Consider the following 22345-nt stretch of genomic DNA (forward strand, 5'->3'; position numbering starts at 1 on the left):
TGAATATCACCAATAGCTACTATTAAGGCATTTTTATCCTTCCAAAAAGAAGCCCCATACCCATTACCAGTCATTCCCCGTTTCTTCCTTCTCCTAGCCTCTGATGACCTCTAATCTACTTTCTGTCTCGGTAGATTTCCCTATTCCAGATATTTTGGTATGTGGTCTTCTGTGCCTGGCTTCTCTCACTTAGCATGATGCTTTCAATGTTCATCTGTGTTGTAGCATTTTTCAGAGCTTCAGTCCTTTATATTGCCGAATAGTATTTCATAGTATGGATATACTACATTTGTTTAACCATCAATTGATGGACATTTGGGTCATTTCCACTTCTGACTATTATAAATAATGCTACTGCAAACATTGGTGTACGAGTTTTTGTGTGGACATATGTTTTCAGAACTCTTGGGTGTATGCCTAGGAATGGAACTGATGGTCATACGGAAACTCTATGTGTAACTTTTTGAAGAACTGCCATGCTGCGTTTCAAAAGGGCTGCATGATTTCACTTTCTCACCAGCAGTGCGTGAGGGTTGTAATTTCTCCACGTTCCCATCAATACTTGCTATTACTGTCTTTATTATTACAGCCATTCTAGTGGGTGTGAAGTGGTATTTCATTGTAGTTTTGATTTGCATTCCCTGGTAACCAGTGATGTTGAGCACCTTTTCACGGGCTTTTGGCCATTTTTATACGTTTGGGAAAACATCTACTTAAATCCTTAGCTCATTTTTAAATTGGATCTGTTGCTTCTGTTTCTTGTTGTTAAGTTGTAAGAGTTTTTTATATGTTCTAGATACAAGTCTCTTATCATCAAATATATGATTTCCAGATATTTTCTCAGGAAGCTACAGATTTTAAACAACTGTCACTGATTGTTTTCAACAGATGACCTAGGGGTAGGGCTGTTCTTGCAGAGTCAACCCTGAACCAAGTGAAATAACGTTAAGTCCTGAAGGAGCTATTCAGAGGGCCGCCGGCCTGGTTAATGCCGGCAGTCCTCTGGGGATAGAGCTTTTGAAAATCTCCAAACTTGCTCTGACCCAGCGGCTGCTACACTGCTTGTTTCTATAGCTGCCATAGTTGGTTTCGAAGGCTTTAGGGGCTGGGGAGAAAGAGATGGTAATAGTGTGAGGTAAAATGCCACAAAGCTCACTGTGCTTTCTAAGATTCAGCCATTTTTCTTGAATAAGTGTTTGTTACACTGCTTCAAACCTTTAGTTAATTTCCAGAGTCCTGAAAAAGTTGCTTTTGATAATTTTTGTTCAGTGTTCTTGTTGTTTTTATGGAGAAATGGATTTATGGAGGTCCTTATTCTATCATTCCAGAAATGCTTTCTCCAAAAAAATTTTAAGTATAATGTACATTAAAGAAAAAGGCCCAAATCATGAGTATTCAGCTAGTGAATTTTTTTTTTTAATTTTTATTTTTGGCTGTATTGGGTCTTCGTTGCTGCGTGTGGACTTTCTCTAGTTGTGGAGAGCAGGGGCGACTCTTCGTTGCAGTGTGCGGGCTTCTCATTGCGGTGGCTTGTTGCGGAGCACGGGCTCTAGGCGCGCGGGCTTCAGTAGTTGCGGCACACGGGCTCAGTCGTTGTGGCTCACGGGCTCTAGAGCACAGGCTCAGTATTTGTGGCGCATGGGCTTCGTTGCTCCCCAGCAGGTGGGAACTTCCCGGACCAGAGCTCGAGCCCGGGTCCCCTGCATTGGTAGGTGGATTCTCAACCACTGCGCCACCAGGGAAGCCCTCAGCTGGTGAATGTTTATATTAGCCATCACTCACTCAAGCAACAGAGAACTTCACTCGCACCACAGAGCCCTCCCTCATACCGCTTACCAGTTGTTAACACCATCCCCACCCCTTAACCAAAGTAAAATGGTATTAATCACCACAGGATAACTTTCCTGTCCGGCATCATAATGGTTTTTTCCAACTCTGTTTGACTCTAATTGTTCATTCCCGCCAAACCACTCCCTTAACACATTTAATCTAATGGCATCTTTATTTTACTTGTTAAACTTAATTTTTCAATTTTTAAAAATTAATTAGCCTACGTAGGACACCCACTTGTCTTTGTCAAGCTCCTCCTGCCTCCCCAAATTCTTCTCCCATCACAACCACCCTCCCATCACTAACCAGGCCCTGGAGTATTGGCTGTAGTTCTCCTCTGTCCCGTTTTCCAAGACTTATGGGCACACTGGATCATCCACATAAATGTAGAAAGCTGGAATCACTTCAGGATAAAGTTAAATGGGTTTTCCTGGGACTTTTGCACAATGTCCAAAATTTCTGATTTGTACAGATAGAGAAGCAGTTTCTCAGAGGCCTTCGAGAGATTTATCCTTCTACGCAGTTTTTTTTTTTTTTTTTTTTTTTTAGCTTTTCCTGACGAAGCCTTCTCCAGCTAATTCAGAGCCATTGTGGCACCTCTCAGACTCAGCGTTTACATTCCAAAGTTGCTCCAGTTGAGGAACTCCCCCAGTGGAGAGTGAGGGGGATTAAAGCCCTCCTTGGAGCAATTTATGACACGTGGGGACCCAGCTCCCTTTAGGTGTTTTTCCTCATCATGGATCATTAGCTAGTAGAAAAGGAGATGTTCTGATGGAGGATGAAAGAAGATGCAGTAAGTCACAATGATTTGATGTTTGAGAGTAATTGCTTGGGAAGTGAAAAGGGTCAAGGTGGTTGAGCTTAATGGTACAAAGAATAACCAAGCATGGGAAAACTTGTAAACTGAGTGAAAAAGTTGGACAAAGATAAAGGACTTGAAATAACTAATAAAAATTATTAAATACAATGCTTTTCATCATAGTAGAAGACAAGAGTGCTTTAAAAGGGAACAGAGGGGGGCTTCCCTGGTGGTGCAGTGCTTAAGAATCCTCCTGCCAATGCAGGGGACATGGGTTCGAGCCCTGGTCGGGGAAGATCCCACATGCCACAGAGCAACTAAGCCCGCGCACCTAGATCCCAAGCTCTGCAACAAGAGAAGCCACCACAATGAGAAGCCCGTGCACCGCAACAAAGAGTAGCCCCCGCTTGCCACAACTAAAGAAAGCCCATGCGCAGCAACAAAGACCCAATGCAACCAAAAATTAATTAATTAATTAATTAATTTAAAAAAGAGAGAACAGAGGCCAAAATTTCTAGAGTCCAAACCGATACATACTTATACTGTTTTGTATCGTCTCTCCAACTCTTTACTGTGAGTGGTGAGTAAAATAAAAGTTGCAAAGCAGTATGATGGTTCCTCAAGAAACGTAAATGTAGAATTGCCACATGAACTGGCAATTCCATTTCTAGATATATACCCCAAAGAACTGAAAGCAGGACTTAAACAGATATTTGCACATCAATGTTTGTAGCAGCATTATCTATAACAGCCAAAAGGTGGAAACGGCCCAAATGTCTGTTGATGGATGAATGGATAAACAAACTACCGTGAATACAGTTGACACTTAAACTACACAGGGCTTAGGGATGCCAACCCTCTGTACAGTGGGAAATCCGAATATAACTTACAGTGCCCTCTGTATGTGCTGTTCCTCTGTCTCCACAGTTCTGCATCCCATGGATTCAGCCAACCAGGGATCATGAAGTACTGGAGTATTTACTATCGAAAAAAATCCATGTATAAGTGGACCCTCATGGTTCAAACCTGTGTTGTTCAAGGGTCACCTGTACTTGGCTTCCTCCCAAAACTCATTCAAAGGTTAAGGCACTTGTTGACAATAACTTGAAAGTGGCCGCTAGAAACAAAGGTGGACAGAGAAATGTGGGTGCATTCTAATTTCCTGGGCCCTCTAGAGTCCCGTGTGAAGACTGCAGGGACAGGGCTTTCTTTCTTTTCTCTTGAAGGGTGTCAGTGTGGTGTGCACTGAGACAATCTGGTGAATACCTCAACTTGGACCTTGAGGGCAGCATTGACCTAGAATGTTGTTGTTCCTTAACCAACATCACCTGAGAAGCTTACCAAACCTCCAAATAGATGGCAGCCAGGAAGAGCTGATGTGGTAGCTGGTAGAAGGGCCATGAGGCTAGAACCCACACAGACTCACCTAGTGGGCGCTGTGGCCATGGCGGCAATGTCATGAGGCCTCCCCTGGGCCCGTGTGCCTGATACTTGTGGAGCACCCTGGGGCAGGGGGAGGCCAGGTTAGCTGGCTGGCTGCAGCCCTGCCTAGAGATGAGGGGCGCCTCAGGGAGGAGAGGTTTATGGAGCGTCCGCCTCTCCTGCCTCTGATGCAGAATTTGATGCCCTGCTGGACATTTATAGGACATTTGCCTGGATGATGAATTCCATTTAATACAGAGTAACTTCAGGAACAAAAAGCACCAGAAGCTAAGCCAGATTTTGTTTCCAGGAAGAGGAAACACCTGAAAAAAGCTCCTTCTATCCCTTGAGTCCTCTTCTAGGGTCTCCAGGTCTGGAGAAGCATGTGACCAGTTAGAGCAACTGTTCCCCCTCCTCTGTTGCTATAGCCACTGGTGGCCAAAGTCTAAAGATGTGGACTAGGTCATGCTTATACCCTCTATTTTTAACTAATATACCTCTTTCAACAAAGCTTCGGCTTAAAGGAGTTTCCTGGAGTTTAACATGGCTGATTTCATGACAACAAGACATCAGTTTAAAGATGAAGAACAAAAAGTTTCTTGGGGCTTCCCTGGTGGCGCAGTGGTTGGGAGTCCTGCCTGCCAATGCAGGGGACGAGGGTTCGTGCCCCGGTCCGGGAAGATCCCACAAGTCTCTTGAATTTATGGACACCCTTTAAAATTCTTTTGACTCTGCCACAGAAATAGAAGGTAGAGAAATGACTGTAAGCTGTGGCTTGGTGGTGACATCTGCGTGCCTGCTCCCCAGAATGTTTTGCAGTGCTCATTCCTGGTGATTTTTTCATTTTGACATTTCAAGCCTAAAAACTGATGGGTGACCTCAGCTTGTGGAGAAAAATCAGAGTTCAGTGACTGGGAAATATATCTTTATGAGGTTTATTTTTTTCTGTTATTAGTTGTCTTAAGTAAGGAGTGATCAAAAAGAAAAAAACCCTGAACTGTCTAGGAATATTTGCTCTATAGATATATCTGCTGGTATTTCATGACTTTGATAGCCCAGTCAGGTGGACTCAACTCTCAGTTGCTTTTGAAACAAAGAAAGAATGCTCTGTGTGTTATGATTGAGAGCAAAACAATTCAAATCATGTCTGTGCTGGAGTCTGTCCAGTATACACAATTCAAAGATAATGGAGCAGAATGGTGGTCACTGATGTGTGGGTATCACTGATGCAATTATTACAGCAGGAGACCACTGCAAGTTCTTATCCCTCAAGTATCTTCTATTCCTTTCTTCTCTGTGCTGCTCTATTTAATGTTTTGACAAGTTTATCTTTTAGCATAAGGATCTTGCCTTACTGACTAAGTGGTAAAGTTCATTTAGGAACAGTTACAGATAGCTCATCTTCTCCTTCAGTGATTTTTTTTTTTTTTTTTTGCGGTACGCGGGCCTCTCACTGTTGTGGCCTCTCCCGTTGCGGAGCACAGGCTCTGGATGCGCAGGCTCTGGACGTGCAGGCTCAGCGGCCATGGCTCATGGGCCCAGCCGCTCTGCGACATGTGGGATCTTCCCGGACCGGGGCACGAACTCGTGTCCCCTGCATCGGCAGGTGGACTCTCAACCACTGCGCCACCAGGGAAACCCTCCTTCAGTGATTTTTAAAGCTGATACTTAACATTTCATCAATAGCACTAGGAAAACTAGAGGTTCACAGTCTGGGGTTGGGTAGGCAGCGCCTAATATATAATGAAAGCTCAATAAACGTTGAATAAGATAAATATTCCTTCTTAAAACGAAAGTCTCGATTCTGTGTATCCTGAATCAGTCCCATTATTTCTGGCAGAAGCATCAGTGATTGAGAACGTAGTCTTAAACCCCGGTGGATCCGGATTTGGAATTTCCATAATTGTCCACCTGAAAATAGATAGAAGTATTACATGTTAAGTGCTTTTTAATTTGCTATGTTTGCGAAAAGGCGTTCTATATTGATGTTCCAAATTTACCAGTCTGACTTATATGTTTTCGAATACATTGAAATGTATCCTTACAAAAAATAGCATGCTGGTGGTGTTTATGGAAGCTTGTTGCAGTCTTTTCTCTATAAACAAGTAGTAATTTTATTGTTTTTGCAAAACCAAACAACATGATTTTTGCAAATTTCCACAACTCAATCTAAATCCTCCTTTCTCTCTCCCACCACGATAGTGCACTAATGACAAAAGTGGAAGTGTAGGCAAAGGTTTTATGATCACCTCTAGGAATTCCATTTAGAAGAAGGTGTCCAGTCTATCCAGGATTATTAAAATAATATATGTTAATTCACTTTTTTTTTTTTGTTAATTCACTTTTGAAAGACGAGGAAAGGTATATTTTAGTTAATTCCCCCAAATAAGAATCTATATAATAAGAATAATAAATACTGTATAAGAATCTATATTGAATTTTCAAACAGAATTCACATGCCTGAACTCCTCCCCCCAAATCCAGGCTCACTATGTCTTTGTTGTGCATTCTTGATGCTACACTGGTATGAGATATTCATTTTGCAAATGAGAAGGTATAAGCCCACTAGGTGAAATGACTCCCTCTGGGTCACATGATCACATGACCTGGGGGACCCCTTGCCCCCCAGGAGCTCTCACCAGGACTGGGCCCCAGCTCTGGAGGACAGGGGCCTCTCTCATGTCTCCTCCTGCACTGTTGCCAACAGCAGAAAAACAGGAAAAGGTCATCATGTTTGAGTTCCTTCGATTTGCTTTCAATTCCTTTACTCCCCCACTGAGGTCATCTTTGTGGACTAGCTCTGTTTCCAGGGTGTACAGAATCTTAATTTATCATCACAATTCTCTGGAAGAAGACTTAAGAGTTCAGAGCAAACAGAAAGACGAATGTTTGCTTTGGGGATCTTTCATCATTTTATCCTTAGTAATGACCGGAGGAGAAAAGGGGTTTGCTCAGAAGTTATAAATAGTCATGCAGAGAGAAAATGTCATAAAACAAAACAGATTTTAAGAACTTGGTGGTGGTGTTCTAGAGTGAATAATTGAAAAATCTTTGGATTAACGTTGATGATCAAATCATGAGCAGATTTAAGATTTAGAACTCAGATCTTCTGCCTAAAAGCCAGGGCTGATGGAACCTGAGCTTTTAGGTGGCAGGGAGGAATATAATTTTCATTTTCAAGAAGCTCATTTTATTCTGAAGCTTTCTTTGACTGAAAGAAAAACTTGAAAGTTTAATTATTACATTGGACTTTGAAAATGCCATGACTATTTATATCTTTCCTCCCCCAATATGTGTCCAAGGTGTAGTCATGTTCATTATATTTTTGAAGGCTTGTTTTGATTTACAAAGTTCGTATTTGTTATCAAAATGAAAAATATTTAAAATGATAAGGGCAGTGCATACTCAATTCAGTAAGACAAAAAGAAGAAAGTGACCACCTGTAATCCCACTACCCAGAGGTAACCACTGTTAGTATTTGATGTATTTTCTTCCGAATGCACGAGCGTGCGCACGCACGCACGTGCGCGCACACGCACACACACACGCGCACACACCCCACTACAAGAATGGTTTGTCTGGTTGGGCTACATGTGTCTGTTTAAGAGCATAAACTTAATCTGAATCCTATCACTTACGAAATGTGTAACGATGGGCAGTTTCTTAACCCCACTAAACCAGGGTTTCCCTAACCGTAAACTGTAGTAAAGAACAATTCCTGACCCCTAAGGTGATGGGAGAGTGAATGAAGGTATGCACGTAAAGGCTTATCACAGTGTCTGACACAGTGAGCAGTCAACAGATGGGAGCCATTGTTAGCTTGTAACTTTCTCTTGTCACTTCAGAAAACATGTAACTCAAGCAGCCTGTTGGTAGCTCTGAGAAACTACCCAGTTCTCATCAATTTCACCTCTACCTTAGTGAGGATTTGCATAGATGTGAACACAGGTTAGATTCCTTTCAGAGTCACTGTTAATAATAATGCGTACACATACTGCAGCTCTGTGCCAGCACTCCACGCGTGTCAGCACGGTGACAGCTCACAACACCTCTTCGCCATAACCGTCATTATCCTTAAATATAGATGAGAGGATTCAGGCTGGCAAAGAAGAGGCAGGATCCAAGCCCAGGCCCCTTTTTCTTCCTGGGCTGCTCACCCTGACACAGCCCAGTCCGAAATCCCAAGCACATCCTTCCAGAAGTGCTGGGATGAGTCTGAAAGCAACTTCCTGGCCAGGGTCCAGCTGGTTCCTAATAGAGCAACAGCTATCTGCTAGGCAAGGAAGGCACCTGGACCAGAAATCAGGAAACCTGGGTCCCTGGAAGTTCCTACATCCTTCTCATTGCATTCTTTTCCTTTGGAGAGGGTGTAATAATTATCTATCTTACCTTTCTCGTGGGGATGAGGTGATAGAGGAAAGTGATGATAATTCTAATAATATGATGGAAGTTGTAAATAGCAATGACATTATCTGCCTCTCTACCACCACGGCTGTCCTCAATGATGTTCTCCTGGTAATTCAAAGTGTATTTCCCCCTTGTTACATTAAGGACTCTTTCCTGATCTCACTAGTATCATTCCTTCCTAACCAGCCCACCCAGGGAGCATCCATATCTCATCAGATCTTGACTGCTACTCTGGTTCCCTCTCTGAGTTTTATCCACAGTCTCCCTCAATCCCAATTACTCTCTGTGAAAATTGGAAAGTAACTGCAGAGTTATAGCTCCCCTTCCTGTCCTTTCCCCCAGACATACATTTATAAATGGGTTAAACTCTCCACTCCTGGCATAATGTTAAATGTGCCCTTTCTGTGGCGCCATTTGTAAAGAGTATGGCTTTTGTAAACAACATGATTAAGATGTCCCCTGGGACTCTGGGAGGAATCCATTTTTTTTCATTTGTGAGAAAATTGTTCAGGGCTTTATCTGGTCCCTTGATTTTCCCAACTAGGACCTTCTCCAGCTACTGGAGAGCAATGGTGGACCAGATCAGAACTAGGGTCGGGATCCTGGAGTTGCTTTTCTGGAAGGACTTCCTAGAGTTGGAGAGCACAGGGCAACACTAACCATTCAGTGGTTTTGATATGTCATCATAAGACAGAACAAGTCAAAGTGAAGCCCTCGATTGAATGGTAATTGCTTGGGAATGGACGAAAGGTCAAAGTGGCTGAACTTAATGATGCAAAGAGTGATCAGGGGAAGAGAATTATAAACAAAGCCAGCAAGGTTGGACGGAGGCAAGGGACTTCAAGGGAGCTCTAAAGATGATTGCAAACCTATCCTTGTAAGAAGACGTCCGTCAGAGAGAGAAACAGAGAACGCAAAGGATATTTTCAAGGGTCCCAAGTTTTAACAGTGTATATGTGTTTTGTTTTCTGCATAGTTATTTGCCTATTAAGTGTAGATAGGATTTTTATAAAAACTGAGTAGCAAGTACAAACTAAGGTTGTCAAACTTAGCAAATAAAAAATTCCATACAATATTTGGGACTAAATACTAAAAAAGTATTCATTTTTCACCTAAAATTTTAATGTTAGTGGGTCTCCTATATTGTATCTGTCAACTTTAGTACAAACCTGTGGAAGGAAGAGCACCAGCCCCAAAGAGATGAAGACCCCTGGGGAAAGGAATAATCTCTAGGATACTGCCCCCTTTTAACTCTACTACAGAGTCTATAGAAGCCCTTCGGGGTAACTCAGTGCTCACTATTGGAAGCCAGCTGGCAAGGCTGAGGTTTGGGCCAAGCCTGGAGGTGGGTAGTGGCTACAGTGGGTTTTCTGTTTCTGAGTTCGTCCTGGCCCAGCCCCAGTTCTCAGGGGTAGGTCAAAGTAGAAGACCCCTGTGGGCTGCAACGAGTCCAGGGAATTTGGGCTGGTCCAGGGAACAAGGCAAGGGGAGCATGGAGTGGGAGCTTGATAGTACAGGCAAGGGAGGTAGAGACAAGGACGTGCTATTATGTCCTTGAAGGGAAAACATCGAATCATTGGCAGTTGACAGGAATACATTTCACGGGATTAAGGCTGGGTGGGATTCTCTGCCAGGTTAGCCGGAGTTCATGAATGCCTCTTGCAGATGGTGGGACTGTTTTGTTTTTATACGTAAATTATGACATGGATTTAGGAAATCAGATGGGAGGGAGTCACTGCTTCACATAAGTGAGGTCATCCCTGGGGGAGTTTCAAGATGCTGGGGAGGGGCACTTAAAGCCGACCTGTGTGAAGTCTTGACTGTATGGAATGGGGGAATGAGCTAGGCTGTAGTGAGAGAAAAGGACAGTGTAAGATGTTCAGGAGGCTGTGAAGACTAAAAATCAAAATGAAGTGAAGTGGGGGTCACCCTACACCTTGGAGTGACCAAATGTAAAAGAGGTACAGTAGTTGCTGAGGAGATTTTTACAGGCAGCGAGGCGGGGTGGCGGCGGGGGTCTGGCGGTGAGGAACCCAGCAAAAGGAAATCATTTTTGTAATTAAGGAATTCTGTCTTTCAAAAGGCACCACCAACCCCTTACTGAGAGTTTCATCCCCTGGGAGCACTAAGGCTCCAGAGATGAGTAAATTCCAGTTTCGGCACTCAAAGGACTGACAGTCTAGCAGAGGCAGAGAGCTGTAGACGGAGCCATGCTGGAGCTTTATCAGGGATATAGGGAAAGTACGGGCCCACAGAGACTCCCCTAGGCCCGGCGCCCTCTTGTCTTGCCTGGATGCATACAACAGCTTCCTCAGCCCTGTCCATGCCTCCATCCAACTGGCCTCCCCGGAGCCAGCATGATCGTTCTGACATGGAAATCCGTTCATGCATTGCCCTGCCAAAAGCCCTTCGAGAATGAAGCCCAAACCACTTCCTCACAAAGCCCTGCTTCTCCAGCCCCTGTCCAGTTTTCCACTCTCCTCACTCCACCTCCAGCCGACCCCGCTTGCAGCCAGGCTGAACCTTTGTGAACTCAGAGCACGGCGCCCGTGTCTGTGCTCTGGACCTTTGCACTTGGCAGTTCCTCTTCCTGGAGTCTTTTCTTCATCGTGCTAATGCCTGCTCATCCCCATGGCTCAGCTTCCAGTCACGTCTTCTGGAAGCCTTCCCTGACCTTCCAGGTCTAATTAGGTGTCCCTGATGGACTTCTCATAGCCCCTGAACTTAGCAGTTAGCCCACACTGCATTGGAACTAACGCCTGTTGCTATATTTGTCCTGCCACCATCTCTAAGCTCACTGGACCCACGGTCAGTGCCGCTCGTCAGTGTTTTCTCAGCACCTAGTGTGGCCCTTGGCTCGATAATTCATACCCTAAAGTAAACTCATTTGCTAAATTAGACTTTTTCAGGGTGTTGGAAGAGACTCGTCCAGGTTCTCTTAGGTGATTGGAGTCTATCAAAAGGATCTCCTCTGTGTGCAGGCAAGTAGAGGGCTCCTCAGAGCCCTGGAGGGGAGATGAGTCATCAAGACGGCCTTTGCAGCAGCGGGGGATTTTGAGCTTAGTGTCGAATGTTCTCCAAGAGACCAGGGTAGGGAAGAGGGTGTTGCCCGAGCCAACTGGCCGCTCAGAGCTGTCGGGTTCTTTTGTTAAACATCAGTAGCCTCCTATTATCAGGACAGGTTGAGAACGCTACAGCCTCAGGGCCAGGTGGTAGGTTACCATGAAAGCAAGTCCTTGACTCCTGCCATACTTAGAGCAGGTGTTAGCAAGCAGGCACAGAAATAGTCCTTCCCCCTGCTTGGGTAAATTTGGTACATCTCCCCTGCTGTTCTTGTAGGCGCTCCATTGGGCCCCTTCCCAGCAGGTTCACTCTGAAGGGCATGCAGTAGTCCTCTGTGGGCAGAATCGCCTGATTTTATCATCAGGCCCAGTGACGCAATCCTCCGTTAACTGGGAGGACCCCAGACATATGGAGTCCCTCCGCTGAAGCACCACACCACGGACTCTTACAGCTCAGCAGGCAGCGACAGAGGTGGCTGTACGAACCGTTCTAACCAACTTATCTTAAACATTTCTCATTCCACGGAGGAAAAACAGTATTTCTAACCTTCATTTCAGTAACTGCAGAACCTTGATTTAGGTAGTGACGGTTCAGATGTCTGCTGCTGGATGGACTTCGATAAGTGTCCTTCAGATGCCAGCTCACAGCCTCTGGAGTGTAGATTACAGTTGTCATCGCTTGATAGCCTATATCAAAACATTTTAAAACAAATCTCAGACAATATGAAGAAAGGATAGGGACTTTCCAGGCAAGGGACAGACATGAGCAAAGCTCATGAGTGAATTACAGGTAACCTTTTCTTCGTTGATGTGAGTTAAGCCCATGTAAGTAGACCTGAAGGAACTTAAATGTCAGAGATTCTTTCCCATTAAGGTCCATAAGAGTGGCTTGGCATCTTTTTTCATTTGTACAGTGGGAATAATAATAGTATCTGCCATATGCGTATGGGGGGGAGGATTAAAAGACAATACAGAGGAGAGCTTGGCATGATCCCTGGTATACAGTAAATGCCCAATAAACATTAGCTACAATAGTTTTTACTGTTGTTGTTGTTAATACTAAGATAGTAATAGTTGTTTTCCCAGTGCCTAAACCAATACCTGACTCACAGTAGGCACTCAATAAGTAGTTTCAGGAATGAATGTTTTTTGGTTTTGTTTTTGTTTTTGGCCGCCCCGCACGGCATGCAGGTTCTTAGTTCCCTGACCAGAGATTGAACCCACGCCCCCTGCAGTGGGAGCACGGAATTTTAACTACTGGACTGCCTGGGAAGTCCCAGGAATGAATGTTTTATATTCATTCATTCAACAACTATTTACTGGGCCCAGTGCTAGGCCCTTGGAATAAAATAGTAAACAAGGCCGCAGTCTCTAAGGGTAATCAGACAAGTGAATGGGCAGTGGGGATGCTATTGAAGCTGTAAGGAGGGCCTCAAATATATTCCAGGGGAGGGTCAGGGTGGGATCCCCAGAGGTGATGTCTGAGCTGAGCCCAGAGAGGCGAATAGGAATTGACTAGAGGTGATTCCGGAAGGTGGTTAGAGTGTGGAGGCCAATCCCAGCTTAGATGTGTTAGGCGCCCAAGGCAAGATCTTTCTTACAGTTCTGGGCGGGTAATTTAGTTCAGGTATTTAGTTCATATCCCAGATATGCTTCAAGATGCCTGGAAACTCAAATTAAGTTTTAGATTTTCTCATATCCAACCACACTAAAATCATTCATGGATTCTGACTGTAAAAGACGGAGAGTTCTTAAATTCTTCTTAAGAACTTAAGAAGCAGGTGTTGCCACCAAATCTGGAGAATGGGAGATGGAAGGGATCTTTGGCTTTTCTGGTTTGTGTTAATGTTATTTATGCTATATCCAGGAGTGTAGGCTTTTATTCTTGGGCTTCCAGTTCTTGCAACCGATCTTACTGAACCTGTTGAAGACCTCACGTAATCACTTACATGCCCTTTTTGCTTCCACTGTGTTTTTTAATCCATGTTCTAGATGAGAGTTCACTTGATTGGGCCCCAGGTTGTGTGTGGTTGCTGCAGGGGTGGGTGGGTAATGGACTAGGGTAGAGAGTTGAATAAATTCTTCCATGGCCTTCTGGCTGTTTCACCATATCTTTGGGGTAGAAGATAGAATCAGATGAGGGAGCATTTGTAGGCTGATAGCCAAGTCACCTGGGAAGCCACCAGTGAGGAGGAGCTGGCCTTTGTCTAAGTTCTTCAGCTTTCCTAGGACCAACATTGACATCACTTTCACTGGGCTCAGGCCCCCAGTATTATATTGGGTTTTTTTCAGATTTTCAGGTTCCTTTCATTGTGCATGGATATTTGAAGGTTCTGGTTCTAGGTTAATTAACTCCCACTTGAACCCCTGCCATGACTAGACCACACTCTCAAGTGTTTACTAGCAAAGTATCTTAGAAACTCATACATTCACTTACCCATTTGTCCAAAGGTTTACCCAACAAAGATTTACAGAACACCTCCCAGAAACACAGTACCGTGAAAAATAAGGAAAGGAGAGAGAATGGCAACTTTTATTGTTGATAAATTTTTAATAGCTCGCAGTGGGGTGTCTCGACCTCAGTACCCTTGCTACTGACATTTTGGATGGATAATCCTTTGTTGTGGGAGCATGCCCCGTGCTTTGTAGGATGTTGAGCAGCATTGCTGGGCTCTACCCACTAGATGCCGGTAGCACCCCTCCCCACAGCTGTGACTATCCAGAATATCTCCAGACATTGCCAAATGTTTCTTGGGGGTCAAAATCGCTGCTGGTTGAAAAATCCCTGGCTTACAACGTCAGGCATCAACCTATACTATTTGCTTCATTTTCTCATTTAATCTCCCCTTTTCAGCAAGCCTGTAAGGAATAGAGCTTGAATACGAGAATAGGAAGTGTTAAATGACTTACCCAGAGTTCCATGCGTAATAATTACAGGATTTGGACTTTAAATCTAGGTCTTCCTTATTGTACTATATCTCCAGACTGCCATGCAACACATAGTCCTAACTCCAAGGCACCTAACACGCAGCTGGAGAGATGGGATATGAATCAAGTAAGTTACAGTTGCATTCATTGCAGAATAAGTGATGAGAGCGCGCAGGAGAGAGGTGCACTAGGGGAGTCACGGGTCACATCCTGCAGAGGTTAGAATGCTTTTTGAATATCTGTGGGTAAACACTTTGACTTGGATAGTGATTTTGTGTTGAGCAGTGACAGGAGGTGAGATTTGGAAGGGTAGCATTGGACAGCAGGTAAGAGGAAGAGCTGGTTCCAGATGCAATCTTTTTGAGTTCCAGTTCCTCTGCCTACTAGTTGTGTGGCCATGAGCTAATTTAGGTAATCTTCTGGCCCAGTTTTGTTGCCTGTAGGATGGGTTGTAAATAATAGTACGTAGTCTTAAGATTGTAATAAGGATTTAATGAGTTAATACATAAAGGGCTTAGAACAAGGTCCTGCATCCAGTAAGTGCTCAGTAGATGCTAGCAAGTTAGTACTTGATTCTGTTGAACTTCAAGTGTCGGACTTCAAATACTGTAAATAATGGGAGCTTTTATATCAAGGCCTGCAAAGATGCTCCACAGGTATTGCAGTCCCCCTTCCTGTGTTCATGGCAAGATCATAAATTGGTATCTTTGGGTCGGAAACCAGTCTCTGGCTCTAGACCTTCTCCTAGAGTACCAGTTCAAATGGTTCAACACCTCTGTGGGCGCTTTGGGTTTGAAGCATCGAAGACATCTTTGCAACAGAGATTCAAAGAGGGGAAGAGGCAGCTTGGACATCTGTTCAGACATTCATTCACTCATCCATCCATTCAATCAACATTTACTGAATACCTTTTTTATTCTGGGCATCATGTTTCTATTAACTACATCTGGAATGCCAGTAAGTCACCCCTCTGCCCATGTGTCGGCTGAAAGTTTATTGGATAGAATTGTCACTGTTTAGTTTTAAGACAATTCAAAGTTATTTCTGTGGCTTGTGTTAAAATCCTGAGGTTTCTTCTCATGCTCCCCTTGGTACCACTGCTGGGCTTTGTATTTATGGAGATCTGATGGCCCTGGATGTGGTTGGGGATCTTCTTCTGGGAATTTCCTCCTCCTTCCTCTCTCCAGATTTTTATAGCTACATAAGGTTTAGATCTGTTAGCAAACACTTGGGTAATTATGCCCCTCTCTGTTTATAGACTCAGGATAAATTGTCCTAATGGGAAAATATCTGTCCTTTGGCGTAATTTGGATCGGCTTTTAATTTTTTGTTTGTGTGTGGTTCGTTTGCCTTTCTAAAAATCATTTTGATGTCTGTTTCACTTATGAATCATCTATTGTTGATATACAACAGCACTCAATAAACCCCACTAAAAATCTTTTCTTGATCTAAAAGTAGTTGACGCTGGGAAAATGCGACCCATACATATGCCTTTCTCATGGATGCTGAATTAAAGGAAACAGTTGGATTTTAAAACTCTTAGGGAACATCTGATAAGAGGCCCATAGAAATGACCCACCAGAGCCTTAATCACCAGCATGCTGGAAAAACTCAATTCAGCTCAGTTTGCCTTAAAGCATCAAAGTCATACTACATTTGTATTCATTCATTCAACAGTCATGGAACACTTAACTATAAGCAAAGTTAGAGTATAGATGAATAGCTAAGTGTTTCTAATTAATAAAATAGAGATGTACTTTGATTCGATTTTTACCTTTGTGGGAGATAGCAAGGCATACTTCCGATCAAAAGGCAAAGTCAGTCCTTCCTTCCTCTGCTATGCAACTGTGCTTCCCAGGCAGTGTAAACCTGTAGAAGACTTGGTTTTTAATCAGTTTGGGCCAACAAGAATAAATACTTCTTTTTGCAATGTTTCCTCCCTCTCAAGAGCTAAAAATAATGAATGAGAGGCAGTGGTGTAACAGTTAAGCACACCCTTTTGATTCAGACTAAATGGGTTTGAATTGGGACTCCAACATTTACTAGCTGTGTTACTTAACCTCATTGTGACTCAGTTTCCTTGTGTTAGAATAAGGCTAATAATTATATCCACTTCACAGGGCTACTACAAAAAATAAATGAGATAGACAATCTACATAAAGTAGCTAGCACAGTGCCCAACATAATTATAGGAAGAGTTTAATAATTCATAGCTATTATTATCATTATCATCATCAACTAATATTTGTGTGCTCACTAAACAAAACATAACGCTGTCCTGGGACTTCCCTGGCCGTCCAGTGGTTAAGACTCTGCGCTTCCAACGCAGGGGCCGTGGGTTCAATCCCTGGTCGGGGAACTAAGGTCCCACATGTGGCACTGCAAAAAAAAAAAAAAAAAAAAAAAGGTAATGCTGCCTGTATATAGAAACAATATAGAGGAGTGAATCTATAAAATATGCTTATCAATGTCTGAAGCTGGGCATATTTTTAGAGATACCCACCCAATAAACAAAGGTCCGATGAGATGTGGGCATATCTTTTAAGAGAGAATGATATTCTTTTGGCACTGTGTTTCTGAATTAGGGAACATGTATGCTTAGGACCATTGCACCACCCCCCCCATTCAATGGAGTAATGAGGACTACTGCAGCCCTAGAAGGGAAGGAAAGGAGTTCTCCAGCCTGGCTTCTGCCTAAACACACAAGACTATCACTGGGATGGAGTCTGAGAGGTGAAGATTGCACAGTGATGTCAATGTCAAGTCAGTGACCATTAGCATCAAGCACGTCTTCTTTGTGTCTGACCCAAATTTTAGTGTTGCACTTTGAGTCTCTTACCTCTTCTGTCTTCTGTAGAGATGAAGAACAGCTGGTCTGTGTCCTCTTTATAATAACCTTTCAAGTGGGAGGAGAAGACTGTTAAGTTTGCCTTTAGGCAGTTTTTCACTCTAGACTAAACAACTCCAAATCCTTTAACCTTCCCTCATAGGTTCTATTTTCTGTCTCTTTAATCATTTTGGTTTTCCTCTGGAACCTTTCCAGTGTCTCCACGTTGCCCTTAAAATAAGGGGCCTCAGACTGGACCCACCACCCTATTAAGAGTCTATCCGCTGCCAAATTCTTTATTATGGGGGAGAGAGAAATGGGGAGAGACACTTTTCCTTTCATGTCAGACTCCCACCAACTGAATTCACCGCACTGCCGTGTTGCCTATTTCTTATCAGTACAACACAGATTCCTATTAAATGCACCATCATCTGTGATCCTCACATCCTTGTCAGTTATTCTCCAATCTAGATATTAAGCCCCGTCTATGCCTGCCATTTTGATCATCACCCCTCAGGATACTACTTTTGTAATCAGCCATCATGCTGAACTTGAAACTGTTTTTCATGAAACATTTCCTTCATCTGTTGAAGCCAATTTGGATTCTCTTAGCATATTGGCAATTCCCATTCAAATTAATATTACTTGTAGGCTCTGGGTGTGCATATAGCAGTTTTAAGTATTATTTAAACCAGACCTAGGATAAAGTTGGAGTCCACATTTTAAGCACCCTTGTTTACTGAGCCACTGATCTCTTTTCCAGTCTCCAGTGAAACCCAGTGAGGGAAAAGACAGACCAGATCATATCTTTCTGGCCTGCTAATGAGAATGTCATATGCATTCAAAAGCTTTCCTGAAATTAAGATATTATACAGATGTGGTCAAATTTTAATTCTCAGCACATACACACCCTAAACGGAGCTTAGACACAGAGCGGTGGAGGAAGAGGGGAATATTTGCGTTATGCTTAAAATCAGCATTGATTTGCACATCATAAATTACATACCAGATGGAAGGGGTAGAGAAAAGTTAGAAGAAAACTGTCAGCGGAGAAAGCAATCAGAAGGAAGAAAGGGAGCACTTCTGAAATTATTATTCGAAGATTATTCAATTTGAACCTAATTCCCATAAAGCTTATCAGATACCGAGATGCCACATAAAGGTATGCTAATGAGAGGAAAAGGGGAAGTGGGGAGGAACTAACATTCACTGGGACCCTTATAATATTTGTAAGGCAGTCACTTTCTATTAGAGAGTTCTGATACACTTGGCTTTTTCTAAAATCATCAGTTTAACTTGCTTTGACCCAGGAATTGCAGGATTTTGAGGACTGGCTTGCAGAGCTTGTTCTCACTGGGCACCGTGTACTGTTCCCCTAAACTCCATTGTCACCGTTGGTCGCAACGCCATACCACTTTGAGGTATACTGTAGCCTGGGGTTTTGTTTCCTATTAGTACTTCCAAAGGAGGAACGCCACCGCCTGGCATTCCTGCCCGTGTCTGTTTGCTGTTGTGCCAACCTGAATGAAGCAACTGGGGGTAATTTCAGGGCTGGCCATTATGATAATTATTTACCACGTGCTCCGCGGGCTGCCTCCGAGAGTGGGTAGATGTCCAGGCCAGCCTGGACGTGGGTTGGCCCCTCCCAGATTCTAATTACCCTTTCCAGTGGCAATAATGGTTCCGAGAGCGGAAGCCTTCTTTCGCCTCTTCCTTTTTAATTAATTGCTTTGAATTCTACCAGATCTGTCTATTGCAGAGCTGCTGGATGCCCAGGAAGAGAAGCATAGCTTAGAGACATAGGGGTGGACAGTAGGACTGGGACAAGAGTCTGGCATGAACCCCGAGGCGTGGGGGTGAGGGTGTGTGCCTGTGTGGTGCAGGGCTTCAGGCTGTGGGGAGATCTGTGCCCTTCAACCACAGGCGGTCCCCATACCTCTAGCTCCCCCTGCCAGCTCCAACCTGGATCCCTTTTCCAAGCTAGGTGAAAATGTGTTTTGAGCAGAAGTTCCTTAATCGTTTGAGGTTTGGCACAGCGATGCTTTTCCTTTTCAACAAGTGTTCAAAGTGGGAAAAAGGAATAAAATACAATTGAAGTTTTGAAAAGCAACCTCTTCGCAGATCTCACTGCAACCCCCACCCCCCTCTCTGCCAGCCCCCATCCCTGCTCTGAGAAAAGCAAGCACTCTTTTCCTGTCTTCTTTGTATTCCCATTAATTTAAGACAGGAAGCCCTCAGAGGGTGTGATGTAAACAATTCGGCCTCGTGGGTCGGGCTTCCTCGTCAGTTTGCAGCTGGAGATGTGGCTGCGCGGCCCAAGCCCATTCATGCCTCTCTGGGGGATGACTTGTTGACTGAACCACGCAGAAGACGGGAGGGGCGCGGGATCGGGAGAAGGTGTAAAGGAAATGCTTCAGTTGTGCAGTCACCGGCGCTTGTAATTCAACAGTGGTAAATTCGGTTTCTCCAGCAGAAGGAATCTGACTGCAGCCCTCGGGAAAGTCGTCTGATGCCCTGCCCGGCGTGTGATGGTTGTGATTGTAGTTCGGGGCTCCCCGCCACCCCACCCCACCCCCAGTAAGAACCCGTGCAGCTGCGGATTATGAAACGGAGTGGTTATGAAATGAATTGAAGTCGGGGAGGTGGAGCTTCTCGCGGCGGCTGGAGGGAGAACTTCTGACCGGGCGAGGGTAGCTGGGTAGGGCGTCTTCTCCTCAAACCTGCTCCCAGTTACCGCTGGAAGCACCGCAGCAGTTGATACAAGCAAAGGTGTCTGCGTCAGAAACCCCAAACTCCCTGAAACCTCTCCGGGGCGGTTTCCTTTTTCCCTCCGAGGGGAGTGACCGGGGAAGGGGTTCTGGAATGCCGTGAGTTTTGACAAGTGAGCAGGGAAGTGACGAGCCGAGCCGGGATTCCATTACAGTCTTTTCATAACCTCCCAACCGGGGCTGGAGGAGGGAGGAGGGGATCCTCCCACAGACCTGCAGCGCTCGCAGGCTAGCCGTAGGGGCTCCTGCAGCAACCATGCTCCAGAAGGACCGTCGGGGGGCGCACCGGGGAGCCGCGTCCCAGGCCGGGCGCCCGCGCTGAGCAGCCCCGCCCGCGGCCAGCAGGTGATTAGACTCAGGCTCGGCCCCGGGGCGTGTGAGCCCAGCCCGGGAGGATTACCCGGGGCCAGCTGCTCCTGACCGAGCCTCCACCGAAGGCGTCGAGAGGAGAACCACCCCCCCGCCGCCCCCCGGAAGGTGACTTCACAACTGGAGGTAGGAATCGGCTTAGCAAACAAAAAGCTCAGGCGTCCCCATCCGATCCGGGTTGGGGTGCGGGTTGAGGCTGCATCCACAGATGTGGAAATTGAGCCGCAGCCTCCGAGAAACGCGGCAGCCAACTAACGCCCGCGGTATTCATCTCGCAGATGACTTGGGTGTCTTGTTTTCGGCTTGGGGGATTTGCGTGTTTAGAGATGGTTTGTGCTCCTTCGGAGGAGTAACCGACATGGAACTGGTTTGTCAATTACTAGACAGAAGGAGGCGCCCGGAGTGTGTGTGAGCGGCGGGGCGGGGAGCGCTGGGGGGGTTGGGGGAACCAGGCACAAGTCCGGAGGGGCTCCAGAGCCACGCTTCTTACAGTCACCTCAGAGAAGAGGTGCTGAAGCCCAAGAAGGGAGAGGCGGTGTCCAGCATCCCAGGCAGCCGTTACACTGTCCTTATCCCCGCGCCCGCCTCTGTCTGTGACTAGCAGGGGATGAATCTGGGGTAGAGAAAAGCTGCGGCTTCTCCCAGCAGGAACTGTTTATGATCCCTCAAATGATCATAATCTCCTCTGGAGACAGATCTTGGCCCTAAACTACTAAACAGCCTACTTGGACAACTCCCCCACCCCTGATTCACAAAATGTTTTGGTTGTACTATCCACAAATCAAAGATTTTAAAGATGAAGGCTGTTCGCGGAAAGAATGACGTTTTCTGTCATGCCGCAATTCTCTAGTAAGCAGTTTGTAAACACTAGGAGTGAAATAAGTCAAATCTTGTCTCATGAGATGGGGGGTGGGTAAAGAGGAGGGACCTACAGCTGTCACCCTGGGAACCAATTCCTGCAGAACAGATTCCGTGTATGTAAATAGTAAACGCCTTTCATAAAAATAGGTCAGGCTGAGTTTCATATGGTCAGGGGGGGTGGCATAAACTCTAAATAATGTGGAAGTATCTTTAAATACACATAAAATATAGTACTTTCAGACTTCGCACTCCTATACTGTTCTGCAACTCTAAATTCACTTTGCAAATGAACCGAAAAGTAAGGTACAAGGGGATCTCCCTACCGCCGAAAGTTCATCTGGCAGTCATATCCTCACAAACCTGTAGACGAACGTGGCACTCTTCTCTTACTGAGGTGTTAACAGGACCCACCCACAGTTAGTCGCCTTCAGGACTGCTAGTCAAACCCATTGTCCCTCAGGTGCTGCCCTGGGGACCCGTGAGTACGGTGGGCTTTGGGAAACCAGGCCAGTGTCAGGTTCTAAAGGAAAGAAAAGAGTCCTCAGAGTGTGTCACACACAGAAGCAACAGAAATAGGATGTACCAGGGAAAGTGATGGGGAAACCAACGTGGACTCAGAGTCTCAGGCTTGCCCGTGAGCTTTCAGCCTTGATCTCTGCGAGCCAGCGCGGCTGGGCGTAATTGTCTGAGGAGATAGAGTCAATCTCTTCCTAATCTAGGGGGAAAGGAAGACAGCCGGCCTAAAGAGCAGTAAGGTGTTCCAAAACTGCCTATCTGTTTGCCTTCTCTCTTCCGTGAGTTGCCTGACACCACCCTTGGCGCAACTCCCTTTTTTTTCTTTTTTTTTTTTCTTTTTTTGCAGTACGCGGGCCTCTCACTGTTGCGGCCTCTCCCATTGCGGAGCACAGGCTCCAGACGCGCAGGCTCAGCGGCCATGGCTCACGGGCCCAGCCGCTCCGCAGCATGTGGGATCTTCCCGGACCGGGCCACGAACCCGTGTCCCCTGCACCGGCAGGCGGACTCTCAACCACTGTGCCACCAGGGAAGCCCCGCAACTCCCTTTAATCCTCTC

The 22345-nt window shown here is 45.2% G+C and overlaps 1 protein-coding gene across 6 annotated transcripts in view; it reads left to right on the plus strand.

The window, feature by feature from the left end:
• Positions 1–22345, plus strand: part of PDZD2 (PDZ domain containing 2) — a 383590-nt gene that overhangs the window by 168168 nt on the left and 193077 nt on the right. For 2 of the 6 annotated variants that reach the window (XM_089908722.1, XM_089908720.1), the window contains exon 1: positions 14659–20538. The exons of the other annotated variants lie outside the window; for them this stretch is intronic. The gene's annotated coding sequence lies outside the window, so the exon portion shown is untranslated. Of the gene's footprint in view, positions 1–14658; positions 20539–22345 lie in introns of those variants that run through there. 6 annotated transcript variants of the gene reach the window in all.

This window comes from Delphinapterus leucas, chromosome 3, assembly GCF_059928025.1.
Source record: "Delphinapterus leucas isolate spDelLeu-1000000601 "Yukka" chromosome 3, BTC_Dleu_Yukka2, whole genome shotgun sequence".
Lineage (NCBI taxonomy): Eukaryota > Metazoa > Chordata > Mammalia > Artiodactyla > Monodontidae > Delphinapterus > Delphinapterus leucas.